The sequence below is a fragment of the Heterocephalus glaber genome, unplaced genomic scaffold (assembly GCF_053883595.1).
Source record: "Heterocephalus glaber isolate CG9 unplaced genomic scaffold, H.glaber_assembly_v1.0 deba00001553, whole genome shotgun sequence".
In the NCBI taxonomy this organism is placed as follows: domain Eukaryota; kingdom Metazoa; phylum Chordata; class Mammalia; order Rodentia; family Bathyergidae; genus Heterocephalus; species Heterocephalus glaber.
In genome coordinates, this window is record NW_028258344.1 from 2,869,514 (window position 1) to 2,884,200 (window position 14,687).

General features: G+C 39.6%; 1 long non-coding RNA gene across 1 annotated transcript in view; it reads right to left on the reverse strand.

Annotated features, from left to right (window-relative positions):
* Nucleotides 1–8,528: 8,528 nt before the first annotated feature.
* The window catches only part of LOC147824119 (uncharacterized), a 40,896-nt gene continuing 34,737 nt past the window's right edge, over nt 8,529–14,687 (reverse strand). Inside the window, exon 4 of the long non-coding RNA XR_015442692.1 lies at nt 8,529–9,020. This is a non-coding gene — a long non-coding RNA (uncharacterized LOC147824119). The remainder of the gene's footprint in view (nt 9,021–14,687) is intronic.

Here is a 14,687-nt window from a genome sequence, read left to right on the forward strand (position 1 = left end):
GCACACTTAGGGTTATACAATTCAATCTTATTTCAAAGTGTTCTCCACATGGGTGTAACAGTAGGAGAGGGGAGGGGAATGCGTGGACTCTATGTTTTTCTCCTAGCCAGAGGAGACCTACAGGCCTATCCTAAGTTTATCTTTCCTTTTCTTTCTTTGTTTCTCCATTTGCAGTCACTCTACCAGTCCAAAAATAAGTAGCCAGAGAGGCTGTTATGATGCCCTTTTTTGTAGCGTTTCTGTTCTCTGTGACATTTTGCTACTCTTTTGGGAAATTAGCTTGGTATCTGCTTACTCCATGTTACTATTTTTGAGCTCAAAATCCCATCTGTGCTTTCCCCTAGAAGTCCTTTTCTTTCTCAAGATGATTTCTTAGTCAGGGTTACCATCTTGTCTTATCACATGGCTCACCACCATCTTGTCTTGTCATGTGACTGGGCACCATTTGGAGTCAGCTATTGCCATGTTTGTATACCATTTTTTTTTCCTTTTTTAAAAATCAATTTGTTTTATGATTCCAGGTAATCTTACCCTTGTAGACAGGAGATAAGCCTCTGATTTTAAACTACATGTGGGCATCTTTTTTTTTCCATTTTTCTTTTATCTTCTTTCTTGTCTTTTAAACTGAGCTAAATCTCTTCCTTGTTTCTTACAACATTCAGACCTATTCCTAAGGAGATCAAAAGAACAGCCAGTACAGCTTAACTCAAGTGATTGTGTGTATATAAAAGTAGAACCATCCTTGCTCCTAAAATTTTTTAAAGTTTTTTTAAAAAAGGTTTTTGTCTCCACTGCCTTAAATAAAGCACCAGAGTTTTTACTACCAGGTCCTGAGTGGCTCATCCCTTCTAAAGTAGAGCCATCAAATGGCTCAAGGGGACTAAGGGAGTCTCAGTGGGAAGGGATTCCACCCTGATCTTATGGGAGTTCCAAAGGGCTAGACAGAGCCATCAAGTTGCTCAACATCCCTCGCCCTAACAAGTTAGCAGACCCAAATATGAAGACAAAAATAGGGATTTTTTTCTATGCTTCTACAAAAGACACAAGTGTCATCCTAGCTTTTGACAGAGATATCTGTCTAGTAAATACTTGAGTCTCACAATGGGTGCTTTTTGAGGTCAAGTCAGGTCTCCCTCTTCTGAATGGGATGCCATCTTAAGGAGCTGACACCTACTTGTCTCCTGTCGGAAATGCATTTTGGGGGAAAATCATTTCATAATTAAAGTATGACTGACTCTAGCTATCTGAGGCTCAATGTACCTTGCCCATGAGCCACTTATGGCAATCAGAAACATAACTCCCTTTTGCCTGTGGCCACAGCTGAGGCCTCAATGTTTCTGTGGGCATGTGGCGCTTACTGGCAAGATTATATCAGCTGAAGACATCCTGGTTCTTTGAGAACCAAATAGTAAAACAAAAGAGAAAGGATCACCTGAGGAGGGGCTAATTCCTTGTCAAACTTAAGTCATCCCACCCACTATTGTTAGAATGCTCTCCGTCAGCCAGCCATCTGATCCTCCTCAAAGAACCTCAGGACTTAAAATCTTCATCAGGTCCTTGTTGTCCTAGGATTACCACTGCCCCCCAGGTCACCTAATGCTCCCTCCAATTATTGTGTGTACCCAATAAATGATGGCTACTTTGGAGAGTCTTTGTCTTTGCCCACTCTGGGGCACTGACCTCCTGGCCCCCCATTACTTTGAAATTATGCAAGTCTCTATTTTCTCTTTTTAGCCCTCACTGTTCCCTTTTCTAGGTAGTCGGAGGATTGATTGCCTTCCAATAGTCTCCCTTTGTATAGTCCCCAAGACGAGGTGTGGGAACCCACATGCATGATCCATGCCCTGCAGATTCCACCAAAGTCAGGACTAGGCTGTATCCTTGATCAGAGGGAAAAGTTTGATTTTGCCAATTGAAAAAAAAAAAGGAACAGCTTATCTACTATTGAAATCAGTTTGGGTTCAATATGAACTAGGAAATGGCTATGACAGATATGGGATGGCAATTTAAATTATTATTATTTAAATTATTTTTCAGTTAAATAATTTCTGCAGAAAACATAGAAGGTGGAATGAAATTCTTTGTGTTCAGGCTTTTATGAACCTTTATCTCAGGAAAATCCCAGATACTATGATATTTAGAGTGGCCCCTGAGGAAGACAATGATATCTTTGATGATCCTCTCCTCAGACTATCACCTGTCTCTCAAGGACATATGGGTCTCTCTAATCTGTTTAGTGAAGACCATACTGGGAGATTTCAACATCTTCCTTCTAACCCTCAGGAAAGCAAATCGGTCCCACCCCCTCCAAGTGACTCAGGAAATCCCAAGTCTTTTTGTTTTTGTTTCTGTTTTTGTTTTTGTTTTGGTACAGGGGATAGAACTCAGGACCTTGTGCTTGCAATGTGGGCAGGGGAACCACTGAACTAAATCCCCAGCCCAAAATCCAAAGTTTTTCATCCCCCTCATCATGCTTCTCAGACACCTGTGATCAGACATTCTTTACTCTTGCTCTGATGCATTACTGTTAAGGCCAAATGTTTAACCATGAGCTTCTATTTGTTTCATGATGTTGTACTTTCTTGGTAGGAAGAGACTTACTAGCAAAATTGGGGCAATTCTCAAATTCTGACAAAGGCCCAAATGGATTTTACCTGTTGGGACTATGTGAAGTCTCTCTGGCTTAATTAGCCAACAGGTAGATACTGCTGCATGGTATAACAAAATACCTGAATTAAGAAATCCTTTCTTCCTCTACATATCAGAAAAGAGAGGAATTCCTTTGGGTGTCTTAAACTAAAGGCTAAGACAAGAACTCCTCCCAAAGGCATACTTTTCAAAAAATTAGATGGAGTGGCTGGATGGCCACCTTGCCTGAGAGCAGTAGCAGATACAGCTATGCTAACAGAGGAAGATTTTAGGACAGAAACTAGAAGTTCTGATTCTCCATCAGGTCAGGGATACTCTGGAGACAAGAAGTCACTTGTGGTTAACAGGAATAGCTTACCAAATATCAGGCCATGCTCTTAGACACCCCTGAGATGGTTATAAAAACTTGCACTACTCTTAATCCTGCCTCTCTGATGACCACAGGAGCAGAAGTTAGCCACTACTGTGAACAAGTGACCTCCCAGACCTATGTAAGCAGCCAGCTTCTGAAGTTGTCAGTTCACAACAGGTCACTGAGGCCAACTTCTCCCAGGGATTTCTGCTCAAAAGGCAGAGCTAATAGCTGTTACTCATGCATTAGTATTAGGAAAAGACAAGAAGCTCTATTTCTATACAGCATCCAAACATGCTTTTCTGGTGATACAGCAGCAATCTGGAAAGAAGGAACTTGATGACTAATAAGCAATCATCTATAAAACACAAGCAGGAAATTCTACAACTCCTAGAGGTAATCTATGTTCCCAATCAGGATATTATCATTCATTGCAAGTGATCCCAAAGAGACATGTCTAAATTCTCCTTAGGAAATCAAAAGGCTGATAGGGAGGCAAGAAGGGCAGCCTTAGAGCCCCTCAAGACCACAGCCTTATTACCAGTTACCAAGGAACCATTTGAGTCCTTCCTCAAGGGATGCAGTGACAAGCTATAAAAATCCTCCAAGAGAAATAGTCATAGAATTTTTACAGGACTAATAAAGCTATTTCTGAGAACTGCTGGAAGACCTTCAGAAAGCATTGCTTTGAGAATAGAGAAGTAGAGTTACTAATGACCTAATTCACCACAGCTTAAATGGGAACATGTATTGAGGCTCCCGTTTTAAATTAGATCCATTATGTGGGTAGTCTTGCTAAGGCTATGCTGTCACTCTCAGGATCTATCCTCCCTCTTTGGCATACTTTGTCCTCCACAAGAAGCATGAAAATTTGATCTGCTCCTCATATTTAGGCTCTACACCCCAACATAATAGTGAAGTTACTTTCTTTCTCCCATCAAACAGGCAGCTCAATGGTCACTAATTCTTTACTCATTGTCTTTAACAATTTTTTTCTTCAACTCAGCCAGTGAGCCATTAACACCCCAAGGCAGTTGGAGAGCACATAATTCCCAGTAGGTAGGGTCTACAGCCCCTTCCAGCAGGAAGAAGCTATAGAAAACAGAGACCTCCACTCCCTCAGCACCCCATAAAGAACTGTGGAAATATGTGTCTCTCAGGAGGAAATGAGGAGATTAAGGCATTGCTAAAACTGGCTGGGAAGGGAGGCATGACAAGATCTCAGAACACATGTGCAGAACAGTTCTCAGAACCCTGAATGTGACCTTCTTTTGAGAACTCGTGTTTTGATAGGATGACCTACACATGATGCCAGTATGGGAAATATGAAAAGAGACAATTCCCATTAAGCATTCTCTTTTCCTGATTGATGAGTAGTTGCTGATACCAAACCAGGGATATATTTTCTCCCTCAGTGCAAGCAATCACATGTATCCAGCCTGCCTTGCAAGAACGCAGAGAGTTACCTTGATTATCCTTCTTGGATCACATGATTGCCCTGAATCAAAGACTTTGGTGAAGGAAATGGAATGTTCTGTGGGATTTAGACCAGGGCCATGAGTAGAACTACAGGCAGGGCTAATTTTCTCTGGTAGGCTTTCTTAAATAGAGAAGAGATGGAAAACCAAGTGAAAATGTATGTGAATAGGACCAGGTTGTAGGATAATGCATGGTAACTATTACATATAACTACTAGCTTTTTCATTTTGGCGTAATAGATATGAGTCCCTTCTTGCACCCATGCAGGCTTTGAGTTTATGTTGGGTTTGTTATAGGAATGAGACATCACATTTTTCTCAAATATTAGCCTTTTAAATGATTTTTGTTATCAGTTAGTATTTTTCCTAAGTTTTGCTTTATATTTCCCCAGCTGTTCTCCAACTCATGGGCTCAAGAGACTCTCCCATTTTATTGTCCCAAGTAGCTAAGACTACAGAAATATGCTACCATGCCTGGCTTAAAGCTCTGATTTTTATGTCCAGTTGCAAAAAAGGACAAGAAACTGCATATGACCATATTTGCAACAATTTTTTCCCTCCTTGAACTATATATAGTTGACAGAGGATAACTATTATCTGTCATCCATGAAGTTTATCTCCCCTTTATGGGTACAAACTAGTGAAATTACTAAAGACATCCCTCATTTATGAGTTTTCTTTCATGTATAAATCCAAGAATTTTTTTTACTAGGCACATTGTCCATAAGATATTAGAATAAATTGGATTAGAAAATAAGGAAGAAATTATAAATAAAACAATGATCTTAAAATATACATTATGTTCTTTAAAATGTCAACTTCATTGTAAAGAAATGAAAAGCAAAGTAAAATGAGATATTTTCAGACATTCAATTGGCAAATATTAAATGTGACTTTCAGTGGTCATATCCAGTGTTTATGTGAGAAGGCATTCTTAAACACTATTGATAAAACTAAAATTCACCACATTTCTCCAGTGTGTACTGGTGAAGTTTAGCAATCAGGCAACTGGGAGAAAACAGGGTGACTTGGAGTGTTTCCCAATCTCCCTGGTCAATTTCAAGCTCCCAATGTGATGTGGATGAACACAGAGTTGTGAAGAGGTGGCACACATGTGAACCAGACCTTCTGGTTTAAATATATGGCAAAACCCACTACACTGATTTTCAGAAATTTATTTCTAAAGAAATATTCAGAAGTACCCCCCTCCTCCAAGAAAGAAAGAAAAAAGAAATATTCAACAGCAGTGGAATTTATACTCATTATGGTCTTATTTTTGATAGGTGAAAAAGTAACAACAATCTAACGCCTAGTAAGAGGTCAGTAGTTAAGTCAATTACTGATGCTTATTCAACCAAATATTTAATGCCTTTACTGGGGGAAATGACTGCAGGATACTTGTGAAAAATCATGAAATGATGTATTCTATATAATTCCAATATATTTTAAGGGTACTACAAAAAATATAACAAGTGCTTATAGTAGTTATCTCCCAATAGAGAGATTACAGATTTATGATTTCTTCCTTGTACTTCTCTATATATTTTTCCAAAGGATATATATTGCTCCTAGAGCAAGCAGCATTTATAGCATTGTCTTCTCTTCCTCTCCCTCCTCCTCTTACTCTTTCTCCTCCTCTTCCTTCTCCTCCTCCTCCACCTCCTCCTCCATCGTGCAGTACTGGAGATTGAACCCAGGAGCACTTTACTATTGAGCTGTATCCCCAGGCCTTTAAAGTTTTTATTTTGAGACAGAGTTGCCCAAACAACTGGAACTTGTGATGGCCCTGTCTCAGCCTCCTAAGGATCTGACATTACAGGTATGCACTACCACAGCTGGCATTATACATTTTCTTATGCATAAAATAGTACGTAAGTAACATTTTGGTGGTACATCCAATGCATTCTCTTTTTCAATTTTTCTACAGTCTATTTATAGGCTAGGAAAATACTGAATGTGCTTTAAAATTTTTTTCTCTTCTTGAAGATCCCAGGTAAACCACTTGTCTTAGTTACTTTTCTCATTGCTGAGACAAAAATACCCAACACCCACAAGTTAAGGGAGGAAAGATTAATTTTAGCTTACACTTTGTAGAGGTTTCAGTTCATAGTCAGTTGCCTCCAAGGCAGGGTGGCATGGCAGAGAGGCATCACAGAGAAAAACAGTTCATAGCAGGCAGAAAGCAGCAAAGCAGTGAAGTACCAAAGCAGCAACAGCCTTCCTCTCCCTTTTATCCCTTCCAAACTACCTGCCTTATGGGTGGTGCCATCCACACCCAGGATGGGGCACCTTAATCCCAGCACTGCATCCTTTATTTCGGCATCACATCCTTAATTCCAGCATCACACACCCTCTATCACCAAAAAGCCCCACCTATGACTCCATGAGGGTTTGGGGGACATCCAGATATAGGCTATATGCCACTGTGAAGGAGTTCCTTTCCATCCAGAATCACTTTTCCTGCTGAGGCCTGGCTCCAGGCCTCGGATTTCTTTTCTGTTAGGGTCTTATTTACACTTTTATTTTTTTCAAAACAGAGAAACTATGTGGTATTTACACAGGTGTGTCCTATTTATTTCACTTAAGAGTATGGCCTCAATGTGCATCCATTTAGCTATAAATGTCTCTAGTTTCTTTTTTGTTTTTGTTTCTTAAATTCTTTTATTGGTACATTTTAGGTATACAATACATTTACATTTATCTTTGGGAACTTGTACCTTTACATAATGTATCTTGGTTCTTAGATTTTCCCCCTTCCCCTGCCCTCCCTTCAACTCCTCCACCCTTCCCTATTTACAAAGACTTTGTTTCCGTTTTTTTTTTTTTTTTCCTTTTCTCATATTTATTCCTTTCTCTTCTTTCCTTTCCCCTAGCCCTCCCACTTCCCCTTCCCCTTTGGACCTTTTCTTCCTATTTCACATAATCAATTATTCATTCTAATCCTTATTTACACTTTCAGTTTCTCACACCAGAGAAACTATTCAGTATTTGCACATGTTAAATGTTTCTAGTTTCTTGTTCCTGCCAGGGTCTTGACAACTCAGCTTGGTTTCCTTTTTTGTGTGTGTGACACCCAGCACACACTGTTATCCTTAGCATTTGTTTTTCTATAAGCTTGGCCACCCCAGAAAACCAAACTGTCTTTTTTATTTATCCCCCCACTCCACACACACAGTGACATACATCCTTTTTCTTTTAAGGGGTAGAGCTGGGAAGTCCAAGAGCACAGTGCCAGCAACTGGCCAAGGTCTTCATGTGGCATCATGACATGGCCAAGGGCCAAGTGAGCACGCAATTTAATTTCAGCAGTTTTAAATGGGACATTTAGATCATAGCAGGAAGTGAACTGTATTTGTTGGAAAAATATGTTGATAAGTGCCCGCAGTACAATGTGAGCCTCCTTTGGGCTGGTGGTGTGCTGGCTGATAGAGGAGATAAAACTGCTTTCTTTAGGGCTGGGGATTTAGCTCAGTGGTGCCATGCCTGCCTCACAAGCACAAGGTCCTGAGTTTGATCCGTGTGTGTGTGTGTGTGTGTGTGTGTATGACTGCTCTTTTTGAGGCCTAGAAAAGAATTTATTTCTTTTTTTTTTGGTACTGGGGATCGAACTTGGGCCATTGCGCTTGCGCAGCAGGCGGCGAAACCACTGAGCTAAATCCCCGGCCCAAGAATTTATTTCTTGAAAGCAGTATTTGTTTTTTTGCAGTGCTGAGGATTAAATACTGGGTCTTGCACATGCTAGCCAAGTGCTTTCCGGGTAAGCTACATCCCAGCCCCAAAGTAGTATTTCTTAAAATGTGGTCTGAGGCTAACATCAAGACTATCTAGGAGCAGATCCTCTGGTAAATCCTACTTCCAACAGACTAAACAAAATGGTGTGGGTAGGTCCAGGAGTCTGCGTTTCAGTAAGTCCTCTAGGTGATCCTGAGGTTCACTAAAGTTTGCTGTTATAGGGAAGTGTCCCGGCCCGCGGGTAAGTCAACGGAGACCCTAGAGGGGGAGCGAGGATGAGAGGGGACAGGGGACACGAGAGATGGAGACAAGACAGGTTTCTGATCAAGTCTCGTTTATTGCAGAAGCTGTTACAACATATATACCGTAGGGCTAGAGGGGAGGAGCAAGAGGAGGGTACTGGGGCTACTTCCTTGTTGCCGGGTAGATTTGCAGCAGGCCCGGATATGTCCGTAAAAGGCACTCAAGAGTTCTAGCGGGGGGGCAAGGCCCCCCACAGGGAAGAAAAGTAGAAGAGGTGAGAAAATGGGAAGATGAGAGCAGGGACTGCTTATGAAAGGAACATGTGAGGAATTCTCAGTAACAGATGTAAAATCCTAAGTGAGAAAAAATAAGTAAGTTTTTCCTTCTTTCTTTCCAAAGTAGTTTGCACTGATGTTATTCCACCCTGGGCTCATACTCTTCTGTGAAGACTGTGACATTCCAACACTGCAGGGCTGATGAAGAGGAGTTCAGATAAAAGGTGTACACATGGAGACCTGTGTAAAGAAGCAGGACCTCAGGAGGCAAAAGCCATGAAAATAGAGCCCCTGAAAGAAACAAGGAACATATGAGAAATGGGTTTGAACGCCATGAGCCCTCGAGTCAATTTTATTTATAAGTCAGGGTTCTAGAACAGAAGGCCCCAGCTCATGCATGAGCTGTTATGTTAGCCACCTTTCCATCTCTGTAACAAAATATCTCAGAAACCCACTTATGAAATGAACAGATTTATTTAGACTCATCATAAGTTTTTGTTCATGGTCACTTAGCTCCACTGCTTCTGGGACTGTGGTGAAGCAGAACATGGTGGGGCGCACAGAGCAGAGCAAAGCTGCTTACCTCATGGTAGCTGCAAGGAGGGGGTGGGCAGGGATCCAATAACCCCTTCAAAAGCACATCCCCAATGACTAAACTTCCTTCCATTAGGTCTACCTCCCAAAGGTTTCACCATCTCCCAGTAGCACCACTGACTGGAGACCAACCTTTCAATGCATGGGCTGAGTGACATTTAAGACCCAAACTATAATGGCCGTAATAATATGACAATAATGACTCCAAGAGAGGTTTTGAGTAGTTGTAACACATGCTTAGAATTATTCTCCTCTAGGACAAATGTGGGGGCATTGGCCAGAAGCATGTATGAGATGGATATGCAGAGATAAGGGACTTCTAGGGCCAAAAGCCCAAGACCTTGAAGAATGCATGGTTAGAGATAAAAAGCCCACAGGGCCACAAGTCCAAGTCAGATCAAAACACATTGCCTTAAGGAATGAATGTTCTGGCCTTTTCCTTCCCATACTCTGATTTATTGCTTAGACTGGCCCTTAGATCAATCATGTAACAGGCCATCCTGACCCTCCCCTGTCTTTCTTAGTTCTATCAATAAAAAGCCACAGAAGCTTCAGTTCAGGGCTGTCTTTATGAGACCCTCTCATGTTGAGGGGTCTTGATTAAAGGCAATCCCTCTGGGCTGTTTTGGAGTTTGAATTAGACATTGACTCCAAGTAATCTCTCATCCTTTGTACCATGCCATGGTCATGAACTCCGACAGATAAAAACTACTGATTCTGATATTACCCAGTTTAAAAGTTCTCAGAGTTATACATTTTCCATTTAATTTCTGGCAACTTTAGTTGGCTCAGCTGGTTGGTACTTTTATGTGGTAAGGAAGGACTATAAGGAATGAAACATCCACATGGCCTTCATTAAGAGCAGGATCAGAAAAGGAATGGGAAAAAGATTTTGTAAATTCTTATCCCAAAGAAGATGATACCAGAAGGTTAAAATTCATTTAGTTTCACTTGCTATTTTTAGCAGCAATATGATTCGATTGTTAAGTGACCAGGATTTGGATCCTAATTGCATGGATTCTAGTCCCAGCTCCCCCATTTTTTAGCTGTATGATATTGTGCCTCAGTTTCCTCATCTATAAAATGGAGATAATAGTACCTCCACCATAAAGTTGTTATGAGGACTAAATGAGCCCCTAATAAATGCTAGCTCATAGTGCTGGTGGCGCTAGAAGCAGTGTGCCAGGACTAGTGCTGTACTCCAGACCATGTGCCACAGAAACTTCTATTGTTATAATTTATGAAATCAGTGATATTCTGTTATAGCGGCAAAAACAGACTGATACTGTTTAAAAGAATTGATGGTGCCTAATACAAAAAAAAAAAAAAAAGAATTGATGGTGCCAAGGTTTAAGAAAATAGGCAATTGTTTGTTCTTTGTTACCTCATCACAGTTACTAACATTAGTACAATCTGAATTTATCATGTGATTACTCTGTAACAGACATTGAGCTCAAAACTTTGCATTAATTTTTCTCCTTTATCCCATTGGGAGAAAATTCTCTATGAAGCTGCTACATTTCTCTATGCTTAGATATCAACAGTCAATTTGCTCAGATTTATTTACTTTCCAGGTCTCTCCCTCTTCCTCTCTCTTTCAGACTGGTAAAGATAAAGGTTTCACTTACCCCTCCCAGGGAAAATTTACTAACATCCTGGGAAACAAATATAATATATTTTTCCAAAAAGCCATACAGGAATGTTTGCCAGCAGCATCTATAGATATTCAGGGGTTCCTACGTTTGGTATGCCTCAGCGCGACCCAGAACCACATGTGCCACATCCATCTGGTCCCTACTGCAGCCCCACGGTACTGAGGGACAAGGAAAAACTGAAGCAAACAGGAAGTTAATGATGTCTTCTCTGCCTTAAGCAACACACTGTCTAAATGATTTGGGGTTGCTAGCTTCTTATCTGTCAACTCTCAGGAAATCTGGCCAGCTAACCTAACACCCATCACCAGCTGCACCTTAGGAACTCCTTTCCTTCTTGGTAAATCATTAAGGTCATTTTGTGAGATTGTTCAGTTTCTTTTGATCTTTGGTGGAGGGCAACTCAGGCTTTGTCCAACTTAATGCATGTGCAATACAGCTTATTTGGTGTCAATGATATGAATTGATCCCATGGGTACTTGACTCAGAGTTTCCTTTTTAGGCAACTATGTTTCCAGTGGCAATTCTGAGACCCTTAAAAGGAACCCTAAGAATCAGAGAAGTGGAGCTGTAAGGTACCTCATGGGAAGAAAACAAATTGTTTGACCATCGCCCCAGAGTGCCAAGGAGGTGAGCCTCTGGAACTGCCATACCACTGCCACAGAGTGCTGAGGAGGGGAGCCAGGTGGGCACCAGCACCCCACCCCCCCAGCTCTGATGAGCCATTACCTGGATCCACACCACAGAGTTTCAGGGGTCATAAGGACATTGTTCTGAGCTTGAGAAGATAGAGTAGAAGTGAACAACAGAAAGAGGGCCTCTCTGAGGCCCCTTGATGAAAATTAAAGCCCATCAGAAAAGTGAAGAAAATCTCTGCAATAAAGGCACACCAGACCACCTTGATCCAAAAAAAAAAAAAATCTACACATAGGCATATAATAGGTAGGATTCCAGAAATCCAACAGAAGAACAAAATTCTACAAGCAGTTAGAGAAAAGAAACAAATCGCATATAAAGGAAAGCCCATCAGAATCACAGCAGACTTCTCAATGCAAACCCTCAAGGCAAGAAGAGCTTGGAGTGATGTATTCCAAGCCCTAAAGGAAAACAGCCTCCAACCCAGATTGATGTACCCTGAAAAACTATCTTTCAAAATGGATGGAGAAATAAGATACTTTCATGACAAAAAGCACCTTAGGAACTTCATGAATACCAAACCAGCACTGCAAAAAGTTTTAGACAATACCCTAAGAAAAGACAATGAGGATCACAACCCCAGGAAGCCCAGCAGAATGAATCCATCAGGCATGACAAGAAATTAAACACAAAGGGGGAGAATCCAACAACAGGAAAAGGTCATGACAAGGATGAGTCAATACATATCAGTTATAAGCTTTAATGTTAATGGTCTCAATTCACCAATCTAAAGAAATAGACTGGCAAAATGGGTCAAGAAGCAAGATCCAACAATATGCTGCATACAAGAAACACACTTAATTTAAAAAAGAACTCTTAGACTGAAAGTTAAAGGATGGAAAACAATACTTCATGTGAAAGGAACCTCCCAAAAAAGCAGGAGTAGCTATCCTCTTTGCAGATCAAGTGGATTTCAAACAAAAATTTGAAACACTTCTCGTCCCAAGAATTTCAGATAAGGGACAGTCAACCTGTATGTACAAATCTATTGTGAACATGTGTTTTCATTCCTCTTAAGTAAAAAATTAAGAACAGAACTGTTGGTTCTTAACAGTAATACAAGAAATTTCTATATTGTTTTCTAAAATGGACACGCACATTAGCAATATTAGAAAGTTCTAAATGGTTCACACCTAAACTGACATTTAAAACTTTTAACTTAATTTCCCTAATGAGTATAATACAATCTTGTTATTGTTCTGATTAGTATTTTTCTGATTCTAGTGTTGCACACCTTTCCTTGTGCAGTACTGGCTATTCATCATCTTGTGTCTACTTTTTAATTGGGTTGTCTATTAATGAGCTGTAAGTGTTCTTTATATATTGTGGTCATAGGTTATATGTATTATAAATACCTTCTGGTTAAGGACTACTTTTCATTTTCTTAACGATGTCTTTTAAAGTTCTAAATTTTGATGGAACCTTATTTATCAATTTTTTTTCTTTTATGCATCATGTTTTTTGTATCCTAGGAAATTCTTGCATACCCTAAATTCATGAACATTTTCCCTTATAATTTCCTCTTAAAGTTTTATAGTTTTAGTCTTTCATATTTAGGTTCATGGATCTTTTCAAGTTATCTTTTATGTATGGAAATAAAGAGTTGAGATTAATCTTTTATATACGCATACCATTTGTTTTAGTACCATTTGTTGAAAACATTATCTTTTCCTCTGCTCTTCAGTTAAAATGTTAATATTAAATAATCTTTCAAAACTCAGTGGACCATATACGTGTGGTTGTATTTCTAGATTCTCTGTTTTATTTCATTGATCTATGTCTTTCCTTATGCCAACATTGCCTTGATTACTGTAGCTTTAGAAGAAGTCTTAAAATTAGGTACTAAACGTCTTACAACACTTTTTGTTTTTGTTTTTAACTTTTCTAGGTCATTTTTACTCTACATAACTTTTAAATTTCAATATCCAATTCTTCATTTATAGCAAGTATACACAGACCTGAATTTTTATATATACCTTGTGTTTTCTAATCCTGCTAAATTCAAATACAAGTTCTAGGGGCTCCTAGAGATTTCTTAGTATTTTCTCTGTAGATGATCATTTCATCTATACATAAAGATTTTGCTTCTACCTTGCCAATCCTATCCTAATTGTGTCATTTCATTGCCAGATTATTTTGGATTGGGCCTATGTTTCAAAGTTTAGTGGACAGATGAAGAGTAAGCATATCTGCCCTTGTTCCCCACCTTAGGGAGAAAGCATTTTATCTTCTCCATTCATATAAGGCGTTTTTGCTGGAAGTATGGAGTACATGTCTTTGACCTGTTGAGAAGGTTCTGTTCTACTTCCAGTCTCCTGATAGCTTTTACCATGAACAGCTGTGGAATTTAGTCCAATACTTTTTCTGTAACTACTGATGGGATCAGATGGCTTTTTCCTTTCCTTTGTTAAAATGATCACTCATGGGGGTGGATCTTCCAATGCTGAACCAACACTGCCATTCCTATAATAAAACCACTTTCTACATACTACATACTGCCAGATCTGACTTCCAATAGTTTATTTTGTTAAGTAAATTTTTATTTATGTTCATACTTTTCTATTATCTTTATCCAATTCTAGAATTAGCACAATGTTGATTTCTTTTTTTTTTTTTTTTTGGTACCAGGGATCGAACTCGGGGCCTTGTGCTTGCGAGGCAGGCGGTGAAACCACTGAGGTAAATCCCCAGCCCCACAATGTTGATTTCTTAAAATGAGGGGAGAAGTGTTTATTTTTTTCTGCTTTAATTGTTTGATATAATTTATCCGTTAAAATGTATATGAGCCTATTGTTGTCATACAGGTAGGTTTTCAAGCTAGGAATATACTTTCTTTAATAGGTGCTATTCAAATTTTATATTTCTTCCAGAGTCAGTTTCATTAATTTGTCTTCCAAGGTACTTCATAGAAGTTGTCAAATCTATTTCAAAAAAGACTTTTTAGCAACTTAGAACTTTTTTCAAAATAAAAAATTAAAAAGCTCATTAAGAATGCTCTGGGGCGCCAGGGATTTAG